The following is a 14,032-nucleotide window of genomic DNA, read 5'->3' as shown; positions in this document are numbered from 1 at the left end:
GACCAGGTTACTACAAATCTTCTATGTAAGTAACATTACAATCATAAAAGCAAAAATTGATAATTTTTTGCCGGTTGAGGCAGAAATAATGTAGACATTAAGGAGTTACGGCATTCGAAGAATGGTTATAAAAAGTCAGATATTTTTACTCGATTTTCACGGCGGTGTAATATCAACCTCGTTTTCTTTGGTTGGTGATTATGGCGCGATAAAAATTTCTTGTTGAATAAATGATATATGTATACGATCTTAAATGAATCAGCTGAATCGACAGATACAAGATCTGAAAAATTTCCAAGTTTGCGCTCGATGAAATTAATTGAAATATTAATTAGAGTAACGAGTCGAAATAAAACAGAGATAAACGAACAAAACAACGACAAAATAAATGCAGAAAATAAGATTAAGATACATGGGAACAAAGAAGTAGCATTGTGAAAAATAAATGGGTCAGTGATTCGGAATAAATAGTTTTGCGGTGTATTTTTCAATTAATTTTCGATCACTCTCGATACGCCAGTTTTCTTGTTTTTACACCAGAGAACCACGTTTGCAACGTTCATTTCTGTCACCGATCAATTCATTATACAATTAAGTTTTATCGCCAAACGCAACGGATTACATCATCAAGCGTAATTACTCATTTTTCTTTTTATATTTTATATTTTTTTCCTCGTCGACCTATCGCTCTATTCGAGTATTATTTACTTCGTCATATTTACGACATTTACAGAAGCTCGTGCCTGACGTCATCCGTGAATTCATTACAGAATCATTTTTCTTTTTTTCTGGTAGATAACGTTTAATAACATTTTTCCGACTTACGTCCGATTACGGTCATCACGTGAATTCTTTATCTGCTCATACTTCGTTTAATTCTCTACCTCTCGTACATTCGGAGTAAACGAAGATTAATGAATCTCGATCGATTTCATTGCGTGTCGATGTCGGTTCTTTCGAGCTGTCTAGGTTCACATACTTGCCATAGTAACTATACCAAGGAGAAAAACGAATGAAAAAAAGGCGGTGGATAATTAAATTTGCACAGAAGAATAAGTTTTAAGCTGCTTTAAAAAACAACATCCGTCCACTAGAGAAGACCCGGCAAACACTTTTGATCGGAGACCTCGATATCTGGAATTATATCAGCCGGGGAAAAGCATTGGCGAATCTGATACTATCAAAAGTATGCAGAAGACACTTACTTACTTTTGATAAACCGTATTCCAGTTACAAAATTAAGAGCAAACCGAATTGCAAGGATTTTATTCTTTATAATCATCGTAACATAGCATGCAATAGTGTTTTGTTAAACACATTTCACAAACTGGCCATTGGGAACTTATCTGCCCAGTTATCAAGGCAGCCATGTTTCTAGGAAATCTCTCTTTCGTGATATGCTTTTTAATCTCAGACCGTGTAAATACCGTGCACGTAAATATAGTTGATCGATGAACAGTGCTGTTACTTTCACGGTGAAGCGATGCGGTGGATCGATCGACCAGGAAGCAACTCGTTAAATGTACCATGCTTTTTTTTCTAACTTTTGGTAACAAGCTGTTCATGCATACAAAATTCGATTATTCTGCTACATTAATTTTTCGAGTTGAAGCTTTTGTGTGTTTATGAATGGTTTATTAAGATCGTAAATATTTCCGGAATGCATATCCCTTTTCTTTTCTCTGCTATCTTATTCATAATCCTATTATGTACGTATTATATCTATGACAATTAGTTTAGATACAAAATGAAGACACACTTTAATTAAAAATATAGTTGCATATATTTTTCTGGCGGCTAAAATATTATAAAATAGATTAGAATTTTTAGATTGTGCAACGGTAAGCAAGGTTCATTGGGGAGAAATCTTTCGCTAAAAAATAACTGTACCTTATTATATAGATGTTTGGCGTACTTGTTTATTCATTTTCTGCGTAACATTCTGCTTGACAAAGCATGAATGAAAAAGTTCGTGCAGGGAAATTTTAGCTCGTGATAAAATGAGATCGAACCTTTCTAAATATCATGTGACGCAATTATGCAAGAATAACTTTCACGTTTTTTTAATAGCCTCTATCTTTGTTCCTTGCTTCTCTTCTTATATATCTCAATATTTTTTTCTAGAACTATTATATATAATATATATTATATATAAAACATTTTATAATATACAATTATAATTAAATATAATTTCGAACATTAGTGTTCAAAATACCAATTGTTATATAATAATATAACGAAACTTTTAATTCAATAGGTGACATTGATTCAATTCCCCATTATATGTATGTGCAGGAATATTTTTAACATATTGTGGAAATACAGAAAGTTGTACAGAAATAGTTCTTCATATTTTCATATACAGAAATTGTAGTATTGTGCTGGTTACAAAAAGAATCAGGTCAGCACAGGTACGAATAATTTATGCAAATGCCGCGATAGATCCCACTCATTTCATGTTTTTCATTGGATACTTTATATAGACACGATCGACGGCAAATACTGCGTTGTAAAGTGCATTCTAGTTTAGTAGTGACAAAAATAAACGAGAAGTCTTTGCGCGTAAAAATAGAGATAATTGTGACGATATTAAATGACGAGTTAAGAGCAAAATATTTCCTTCAATGTAATGATTATTCACCTTATCAAAACAATTTCTGCTCTCTCTTATCTTTTCCAAGTTTAGTCATCATTTCATTCTTTTTTAATGCCTTTTTTTCTTTATATCTCATTGAATGTATTCCTTCTAATTTATGTTTTATATATATATGCAATACCTTTGATCTAATAAATTTGAAATTATTAAATTATATATATATACTTAAATTATATTAATCTATTAAACAATCTATTAAGTAAATAATATTATATCTATTAAATCTTATTAGAAACATTAAAATATTGTTTAATATTTTTATAAAAATATTTAATGTTTATTAATAGTTAAATAAAATTAAGAATAAATATATTTAAAGAATAGCAAATTAGTTAAAAATATTGAAAAACACAAATTTTAAAACAAAAAAATAGTAAACTGTAATAACTTCCAAGCTCTAATGTCCACGTAATCTTTTACTCAAATAAACGACTTCGTTTGTTTGAAATTAAACGTCTTATCCACTAAAGTCATTCCTTATCCTATGGATATTTTACTTTTTTTGAGTAATACTTAAAGTGATCATAATAGAAAAGTACAAAAAAATTTTACCAAAGACAATATTTCTCAAAAAGGTCTATATCACTATCACATAATCGCCGTTCCGATAATTGTCCTACGCAGAGTTATACTTCCGGGAATAATTATTTTTTCATAATGGTCATATGCTATACTTCCTAACAGCTAAAGCTCCTACTAGTTTCAAGGCCTTCTTTCACGGAACTAATTGCTTTTACGAAATGGTTGACAGTGCACATTAAATTTAGACCATTTTCTAGAACGAATGCCTCAAAAGAAGAGCCACGTTCCGAAGATCTATGTATAGTTACTTAACTCACAATGTGCTATAGAATAATATCTTCTCATTCTTTATATATACATGTATATATTATTTGTATTATTATATATATATATGTCGAATTATCATTAGGTTTACGGGCGTGTAACGAATCTTCATTTGGACTAGCCATCGTCGTTGTACAATAGAGATTATATTTACTGGTATAAATATGGTTTTTACAGAATTTGACAAATAACCGTGGTGATTAGACACTCGAGATGTTCTTAGGTTCAATAACGAATCCACGGTCAACGGGATAAGTCTTTGTTAAACGCAAAATATATTTTGAAGCACAAAACAACGTTTGCTGGGACGCTCGGTTTATACTGCCCGTAAAGACGATGTACTGCCCGAAAAACTTTCCTCTCCTTACGATTGCGTTCGTTTGTTGTATATTGGTCGGGGATACCAACAAAATTCCAACCGCCGTTGCTAGGCAGTCCCGCGTAGCGACGACATTGTTTCTGCCCGGAGTTTGATTGTTAATACAACGTGTGTCCCATAATATTGACACTTCTGAGGCAAAACCACACATGACTTGATTTGTCCTCGAGCCCGTGTGCCGCTACAACTATATTTTTTTAAGGAGAACTATACAACTACTCCATACCTCTGTTAGGTAAAAACGTACATCCCGTGACCGTGACTACGTTCAGCGACCAGTTGTGTCACCTCGAGTCCAAGCCCACTGTCACAAATCTCGGACAAACATCGGATTGAATCATAAACAGCTACTTCTAAGTTTTATTATTTAAGTACAGCTATAATAAATAATCTAGACTAAAGTATTGGGGATCTTCCCAAAAATTCCAAAAGAAAGGTCCCGATGTCCTTTCATCTCCGACATATATATGTTATATTTAGAACTAATTTATATCTATAGATAACACTCTTCGCCTCGAGTCATATTTACTATATATTCAATCAATTATCAATAAATCTTTTTAAGGCAACTATTCATACTATGTACGTACTAATTGCTTAGCAACGTAACTGTTTAGTAACATAAAATGTATATTTACAATAAATGTCTTGTAATTTTTCTATCTATTTCCAGATCGATTTTAAATTTTACTACCAATATTATGATAGTTGTACCTTATTACAATACTATTGAAATTTGAAAAACTTTTGTATAACACATATTCATAAAAATTGTCTACGATAAATGTTGAAATAGTTCCACGTGTCACACTACAGTCTCTAATTGTAAGTCTAACAGTTTCCTCGAGTTCCATGAACCTCTAAAGGCCACATTTATAATTCGCTTGCATTTTAACGCAAATACTTTAGAGCGCGTGTCATTTTTAAAAATGAACCTGTGTGTACGACCGCGTAGTAACATATCCAACATAGGAATTTCCGGTCCATGCATGACCGCGTTCGCAATCGATGTTAGAACGAATCTGAACGAGGTAAACCACCCTATTGCTGGCACTTGACCAACCATTGGCTCATATGTTTATTAACGCACGATAGAAGAATATAACGCGCATCTAAACGATTTCATAACGCAATTGCAGCGAGGAGAACGTCGTGCTTTGCATGCCAATCCGTCCTCGAGATTTAACGCTGACATCTTGTTGAGTTCATCCGTTAGATATGGTCAGTTCATTATGTGGCGTACAGGAAGATCCACGCGATCAATAGCGAGCTTGTCTTCCGGGAAAAGTGATACGTAACGTGAAATATGGCGGAAATTATTATTAGAATATAAATTTGAAAATTTTCGAATGATTAATCAGAGGTTGGTTATATAGCAATTTGGAGAAATGAGATTTATTATTGCAATTTGTTGCGTTGGAAGAATAGTTTTGGTGATACCGAATAATTAAAATTAATTGTTTCTCTTTTGGAACATACTTTTATACGTTAAGTATAATATTTAACAATTTTGGAAATGTCCGTTTAAATGGTTTAAATGGCAATAAATTTGTTTAATAACTTGTTCGAACTTGCAGGAAACATTTACCCAACAAATGTGTTGATAAACGATTCTCAAGAAGCATAATTATCACCTATCCGCAATTTTTAAAACGTAACAACGCTACACATTTTTGTCTTGTTTGATAATTTTCAGACAAAGATATAAATTGTTGTACGTTTTCCCTTCCATCATTTGGATACTCAACCAGAGGTGTCATTATGGATAACGTACATAACGATTGTTCATTTGTCGCTATGCATTAAAAAGCGTTAATAACGCGAAACATTTCTCAAGATAAGGTATCAACAAATAAGTCGTCCATTTCGGTGGCTACATCGATGACAAAATTATCAGACGCAATACACATTGACTTCAGAATTTTAACAGGCCGATTCCATGAAATCTTTAATAATTTTGGAAAATTTTATTCATTATATCGGAATCTTAGAAACCAAAAATTCTCTTATTTTTGAACGTAGTATCACGATATATCGATTACGTCCGATAATTTTGGAGACATACCGGGGGGTTGACTTAAATTTTTTATTTCTAAAGAAAAGGAGACTTGATGAATCACATTGTAGAAATTAGAGCTCAAATAGCTTATTTTATATTTTAACTCAAATTTAAATCTTTTATTTAGGAAAAAGATTAGTTTCATCAGATAGGATCTAGGTTGACTTTTAATTTGTTATTAAACGTATCAAATGGTTTCTAAAATATATGCAAATTGATGATTAAATATTTTTCAATTTGTTTTTTGTCAAAAATACAGATCATCATATTGTTTGAAAGATATAAAGGATCGATGGTTGGGAATACAGTTAACACTCGTTGAATTATGACGAAATCATTGCAGAACAAGCGTAACATAGCGACGAGCTTAAAGGACGGTGCTCGTGAAAGCGTTTACGACTTTTAAAACACGCGAAAGTGTGGAATAACGAAACGCGAGTTTTAACACCAGTTCTAAAATAGTCGCCACGCCAGGTCGTAGACTTTAATACTTTCTAGAATGAAAATATTTTTCTATGGTGCGCGAGCGATTGTAAATTTTCTCTGTACGAATACTACGAATATCCTGCCAGCGGATTGCATCGAACACGATAATAACGTACAATCATTTCACTGAATCGCTTTGGGAATTCGTTTACGTCGATCGTTCGATTTAACGTTTCATTTATCAACGAGAATTCATATCGTTGCAGTGATTTGTTATCGATCGATATCAGATTTCTTGACACTATCACGTTCTTGATCCCTTTTCTTTTGTTCTTTTGTGTCAAATCTTATCATCGCCAGGTCAAACTAATCTGAACGAACGCCCTCATAGCGAAATATATCTAAAAGTTAAATTTGCTCTGGCTCGATCGAGATTTTCAACAAAAACTGTACGATAATAAGAAAGAACGAAATATGACGTAAATCGGAGATCAAAGGTCCATTGTCGTTCGTTTTCTGTGATTTTACACGTATCGATTTCGACGATCCATTCGTCTGATTTTGAACGTACGGAACTGACAATGACCGAGCACGAGACGTCCGATTCGTAGCATCAATCGATAGAAACGTATAGCGAAACATCTGTAGCAACTTTTTATCATTCGATAAGTCAGTGTGCTGCGTCTGCCGTAGAAATATTTCGATGACACATGGTTCGTGTGATTTATCGAGATTGACGTTTAAATATTAGATCCGTGCAATACGATTAAAAGCGTTTTGATAGCATCGCCTTTTGTTAGACGGCTTCCATCAGATTGCACGTTATCATGTGTAAATCATATCATAACAGATTTACGATCGATCCGTCCTGGCTTATAGTCTATTATAACAGTCGAATACTTAAGGATGAAATAATAACGGTTATGAAAATATATATAAGTCTTTTATTTAAGCGCGTCTGCAAACACAAAGGCACTCTAACGATAAGTCCTGTCCACATGTGAAATTCCATCACCGTATCTGGTAATTAGTGGTATCAGTCTTCGTTACTTTTTTACTTCTTATTTACACTCATTAAACAAAGCATAACAGTTACTGAATTATTACTTATTTGCAGACATAAACATAGAAATTATACATTTATAGTTTTCAGTCATCTATAGACGACATTACCGAGTTACTAAATAATCCATACCGAAAGTATCATTTTTTAAACTCGTTACATTGTTATGATTTTTTCAATAATACATACAAAGATCAGAGGAGAAAAACACGATAAGTATCATACGCTTCACTCGTAATCTTCGTACATAATGGAATCTAATCTAGGAATCTAGAAATTAAATTCTACTCGAAGCAAAAAGAATTAAACACAAGAATGTAAACGTATTTATATCGCTAAACGTGTAAATATCAAGATACCCACCACGTGCAATAAAACATACCAGCCATCCATCACACGTGAAAGCCATTCGAACCGCATCGTCTGATACTTTTAATATCGTGCAAGTCTGTTTCTACGCGTTCATGCGAACTGATCATAAGCTAAGAAACCGTTTTACCATGATCGACGCTCGGTCTAAATTGAACGAGCCGGTTAACAAAGCGAAACAAAAACGAAATTGAAAGATTACAACTATTACCGTGGCAAAAAGTTTAATTACGTAGGCAGAGTCGTAAAAGATGGCAGCCAGGACGGCCAGGAGTGAATTAAATCGTTCGATACGAACAGCGTGGAACGTTGAACGGTTGATTAGCGAGTTAAAAAAGAATTCAAGCAGACAAGTGTCACGGAGCCCTAGACGAACCAGAGGATTAGAGTTCGGTTTCGTTTCGTCCCGTCTCGTTCAACCTATACACAAAAGTCCCTGAAACGAGAACTGCCTACTTCCGAGTAATAAAGCCCAATGCCGTAATCATCGTGATTTAACGACATCGACCTAAGTGCCGCGGAGCGTCGGTCGTGCGAATCGTTTTCCCGTCGTGTTTCTTTCTGAATACACGCCATACATGTATAGAAAATAAACAAGCATTATACGGGCTAGTCCGCAAGAACGTAACCGTTCACGTTGCAACCTTATCATTTTCCATACTGTGTTGCACAGTATTTTGTCTCTATATGTATAGATGCACATATACGTGCGAATAAGAAGAAACGTTTAGAAACGTAATTCGGGGATTAGTCCTATTGCGTCGGCGGGAAGTAAAAGGCACTGTGTGTACGACTGTATAAAACTTTATACAAGTGATTCATTATGGTTTTCCAAGAGATGCCTTTTTGATATTAGGTTCAATGTAGCGTTGTGAGAAAATGTATAAATAGGTTGTCGTTCTGTTAACTGGTGGTTCGTTTGTACAGATTATTGCTATTTTTCGAATTAATATCTCACGATATACAGGATGCTTGCTGTAACTGGGTCAAACTTTTGTTTTCAGATGTTACGAGATAGAAAGAAATTGTATTAAGTAGCATTAAATTGTTTCAAATATTCGATACACGAACTGGTGAACGTATCCGCTCCGGAAATGGAGGCGTTTTGAAGATTACTCCTACTTCTTTAAATCGAACTATATATTCTTTGATGCAAACTACTTGCGACGTATACAAATGAAAACGTATTGAAACAGAAGCAAGTAACAGACGTTTTGCACTGATAATCAGAAACTATTATATGCAGCAACGTACGGTAACTCGGTTACGTTGATTTGTAATTAACTTATCTTTAACGATGATATGGATTACTCATAATATATGTACACAAGATATAAAAACTATTTAAAAGCTTAACAAGCAGTAAATTCGCGTTGTCAGCACAACCGAGTCGTCACGTACGCTAGCGTATAGAAATTTCAATCAACCACGTGTCCATTTCATAAACTGCTAAAACTTCAAAGAGTAAGAAATATTTTAGACTACTCATCAGAGAATAACTATGCTGACGAACTACCATGTAATGTACGCTATAATGTACGAAAGTCTAATTATTTACACGCGTTGTTGTTACCATGTTAATCAAATGCCACAATGCGAGCTATTGAAACATGGAAAGATAATGAGAAACGTTTAAAGATACGATAAGTAATAGACTTGCTACCCTGACGCACAGCAACTATTGTATACGCTAGTGTAGAAGAACTCGGTCATTCATACTCAGGGATCGTTATCATGCTAGCGCGTCAGTGTTTCACAATACGATCCGATGAGGCGTGTACGGACAAAGAGGAACGTTTAAAAACACGGCAAAATCCACTGTATCGTGTTCACCGATAGAATTATTCATGCTGGGTTGTTACGTTGAAACGAACGTTTCTTCTAATTGCTATAAATTATTCGACGTAACGAAGCTTCGTGATTTCAACGGTGATCTTTGGTGCTTTAATAATACATCGATAAAATAAATAATTCAGCTGGATCCTCATCGCAGAAGACGAAGAAATAAAATTGAGAAACGTTTCGAGGAAGTTGAAAGGCATAAAATCCCGTTTCCGCTGAAATTACACTTCTTTCGTATATTGTTCCACTTCCTGGCGAATTACCATGCCGTTTATTAACAAACTTGGCCACCGTAGTTTAAGCATTCTTGGTAGAATCTCGAGGGCAAAATAAAAATATATGTTGCGATGGTGAGTTATGAAAATAGATAGAAATACTAGTAACTTCGAAAGCTTTATATTCAGATAGATATTTAACTTTTTAGTTAAGATTCTGAGAATCGTTTTAGATATCACTTTTCAATAAAATATAAACATTCATATTTCATACATTGTCTTACTTTCGGAAATTGAAGAGTACCTCGTTTTTAAAACGTATCATATATTATCATTTCAAAGATATTGTGCTGTTTAATCAATTTTAGATTAATAAGCGTCAATAAACATTTCTTTCGAAAATAATGTTCGTAATTAAAATGGAGTATTTAACGATTTTAAGAACTCGAAGAAGATGATCGTCGATACCGTGATAAATAATTCAACAACCGCGCAGGATTTCCGTCGAAGAAATTTAAAATCATTTCGACGAAGCTAAGGACCGTAAAGTTTTACAGAAATCATAATTTCTTTCCACGTTTACGCGAAAGAGTAATAAACCATTTATTGGTGAAACTTTCGAGTGATTGCGTTTTATTACGAGTTAACGCGGCATTGTGTGTTTAACTACTTCGTCTAAACAATCTTTCGTATTTCAGAAAATAACTAAGTGTATCGTAACGAGAACTTTTGTTGAAAAAACAGATCTTAAGAAATTTTAAAAGTTAAGATGTGTATCCTTCCAATTTTACTGAAGAGCTTCAGGATTTTTAATTATATAGCACTTCCATGTAAATTATCTATTCTTGAAAATTATATTAAATTGATTACTCGTAAATGATATTATTGTGACATACTACAACTCCGAAGCAGCAAAATAAAATGATTTCACCGGAAGAATATGAAAACAATTTCTAAGAATAAAGTATAACAATCCAATCTGAGAAAAACAAAAATCATCATTCTAAGTAAATAGCATAGTGCTTGCCAATAAATGTCTTTTCTGAATATAATATTCGAGACTATAAATTATCACGATCTCCATTAGGAAAACGAGAAGTCATTCCGAAGAAATTCGGAAACAGTAAATCCTGCGATCACTGAGGCATCTTCGAGAAAACCGATTATCTTGGGAATAACTGAGAATATTTCATTTACTCATTCTCACATGACAATTGTTCTTATCTCAAATGAGTAACCAAGATTTCGAAAGATACACTTCCAGTAGAAAAAACGAATTTACTTATCAAATGTCTCACGTTAAAACAATGATTAAAAATAACGAAATTGCGTTTGATGTTTTATTTTTGAGAAAATTGGCTTCCGAAACTTGTATACACATATTTGACTAATTTCCGACTGGACAAATATATTTTTCTTATAACTTTTTAATAAAGCATTTGTATTCCCTTATTCTTGCACATAAAATATGCTGTACAGTTGTCTAGAAAGAAAGCCTGAAATACTCTGTATATGTATTTCTTGGCAAAGATCGAAACTGCACGTAAATAATGAAATATTCATTAAATCAAGAAACTGTTCTTCCACGGCCAGTTATATCACTAATTATTACACACAGCGTTACGTATTTAATTAATTTAACGCGAGGATAACGCGCATCTCATTAACGCTCACGGCATCGAAAGTTATGCACAACGTTGCACTTCTCTCTGATAAGTTGCACGCTCATTCTGAATTTCATAACTCGCGTAAGCTCGGGCACGGCTTAATCGCGGCTCGACATTCGCGGAACCCGCCACGATCCATGGATTACCTATCGCGATCGCTCGATCAGTACGAAACATGTACAGTACACGAGTAGAAACATGTTCCGAACGATTTCGAACTGTTTCAAGGTGATATCACATTTGCCCTATATTCGAATTTCTGGGTTAACAGGTACTCATAGGATCGTTACCAATTCGTTGTATCTTGGCACGATTGTCGTGAATTAAGTGTATCAGCAAATGATGTCGAAATCGTATTTCCTTTTTAACCCATTAACATTAGAACTATCAAACTGGTATTAGGTTTCTTGTTTTCGCAATTACTAAAAACATACAAGTATTTATGATAATATCGATGTTTACTGTAACATACTAGTAAGAATATAATCTATTAATCTAGTAATAATAGTATCGTAATTGATCACAGTCGTTGGAAGCTGTTTGTATAAAGATAATTTTGCAACAATTTGTTTTACTACTCTTAATCACCTGGTATTATGAAGCGTATATGTGCAAGTTAAATTTCATTTAAATTGGTATTTATCACAATCATTTTTGTTTGCTTATCGTTTAATGTTATTATATCATTGCTGTCGTTATTATGCCTTTATTACATATTTACTTCTTGATTATATATACCGAGAGTTAAACCACACGCGGTTTTTGACAAAACTTTATGATATACTGCCGTGAAGTTTGGCAATAAATTAACTGTCGCTTTTATCTTAGAGCAATGGATCTCATTTAAAATAGAAAAATAAATAAATAATAAAAGTAATTTTTATAATTATATTTAAAAATACTACATAACTACTAGAAACACTACTAAATAATACAAAATAGAAATTGAAATGAGAATATGAGTATGGCTTTACTAATGGATATTACCGAAACATTGTCTATGAATTCGCCTAGAAAATTATTTAATTCTAGAATAATAAAAATTTTAGGAAATTTTTACAATTTAAGTAAAAGTTGATTTGTTGATGTTTACAGTTTGAGATCTGAATATAAATAAGAGGTCAGAACGATTTATTTGAAAATCGCATTTAAGATTCACCGATACATGTTGGAAGGAGTGATTTTATGGCTAATATCCGTATGTAGCAATATCATGTTAACATATTGATGAGAAACGCATGTCTGTTAATTCATCATATTTTCTCCATAACTTTCCATACGTAAATTTATATTTTATAAACATATATTAATAAAAGTATACAGATTCAATGATAAAGAAAAAAGTGACTTTGTAGTATTCAAGATCAATGATTACAGAAATAACTATTTAGTTTCGCCATTATGTTTTCCCGCCCCGATCAGAGAACTTTTACGTAAGTTTTTATGTTTTCTTATATCTTCGATAGCTATAGAAATAATTGAATGTATATACATATCTATATCGTACAATATTTATAACCATTCGCATAAATGATGATTGCATTATATTAACACGTGTAAACATTATATACCGAGTAAAACTAATATAATTTTCAGAGTTAATATGTAACTGCAGAATTTGAACGATGCGAATCGCCAATACAAACATATGAATACATACGGTGGAGAGGATTAACGTTTCATCTACGACACATGTGAACGATCAATGACGAGAATTCATAGTCTTTTTCAATTTTTCTGCTACTATGAACGTACATTTTATTTTTATACACTTTTCTCAAATTCTAATTAGATTTACATACTTCTTATTACTAATGGGTATTGATATTTAGAAATTAACTGAGATTTCTCAGACAAGAAAACATTAAAATATTTATCTTCTGTTGGCAGTAAATAATTAGAGATCACTTTAGAAGTAGGTTTTACCCATCTATGCGTGTATATAGTTCGAGAGTGACTCGCGCGAAGTTTGTCGCAAACAAAATGCTCGCACTGATCACTAATATTCACGTGCGAATACATTTGACTGCTAGTAACGAAATTGCACGTCAAATTTTTCGATATATTTGTTTCGTCTATCTTTAACCATTACCTTTTTATGTTTTTGTTAACAGTATTTATTAACGGTTTTGTTAACAGTATCACGTACTTCATAAAATATTTATACCATACATTACAATCGAACATAAACACATTAAAAAGAACTACATCTAAGTTGAAAAAATATTTACGTCCGTTTAACGATTCAATTAAATTCTTAAGTGGGCAATATTAAAAGAAATCACGAGCAACGCTCGACCGAACGGCTTCTAACTTGCACGTTTAAGAATTTTGCTATCTGAAAATAGACTAATTGACTTATGTAATTCGGTAAACTCGGTCCCTCGGTTTTCAAGTGGGAACGGAACTGTACGATTTCCACGACAAAACTGTGCACGCATTACGCGAAAGGATCTTTGATCTCGCCGGTTACACATCCGTGACAACGTGTTATATACACCCTTATCGCC

The 14,032-nt window shown here is 33.2% G+C and overlaps 1 protein-coding gene and 1 long non-coding RNA gene across 2 annotated transcripts in view; one reads left to right on the top strand and one right to left on the bottom strand.

Moving 5' to 3' along the window:
• LOC117210626 (GTPase-activating protein skywalker) overlaps nt 1–14,032 on the bottom strand; it is a 45,049-nt gene that overhangs the window by 29,799 nt on the left and 1,218 nt on the right. The window lies entirely within an intron of this gene.
• Nucleotides 5,098–12,837, top strand: LOC117210631. Its single transcript, XR_004488133.1, has 3 exons — nt 5,098–5,723; nt 8,803–9,990; nt 10,298–12,837. It is a non-coding gene; the product is annotated as an uncharacterized LOC117210631 (long non-coding RNA).

The sequence above is a fragment of the Bombus bifarius genome, unplaced genomic scaffold (genome assembly GCF_011952205.1).
Source record: "Bombus bifarius isolate JDL3187 unplaced genomic scaffold, Bbif_JDL3187 scf7180000008208, whole genome shotgun sequence".
Lineage (NCBI taxonomy): Eukaryota > Metazoa > Arthropoda > Insecta > Hymenoptera > Apidae > Bombus > Bombus bifarius.
The sequence above is the reverse complement of the archived record's forward strand: the minus strand, read 5'-3'. Positions and strand labels throughout refer to the sequence as shown.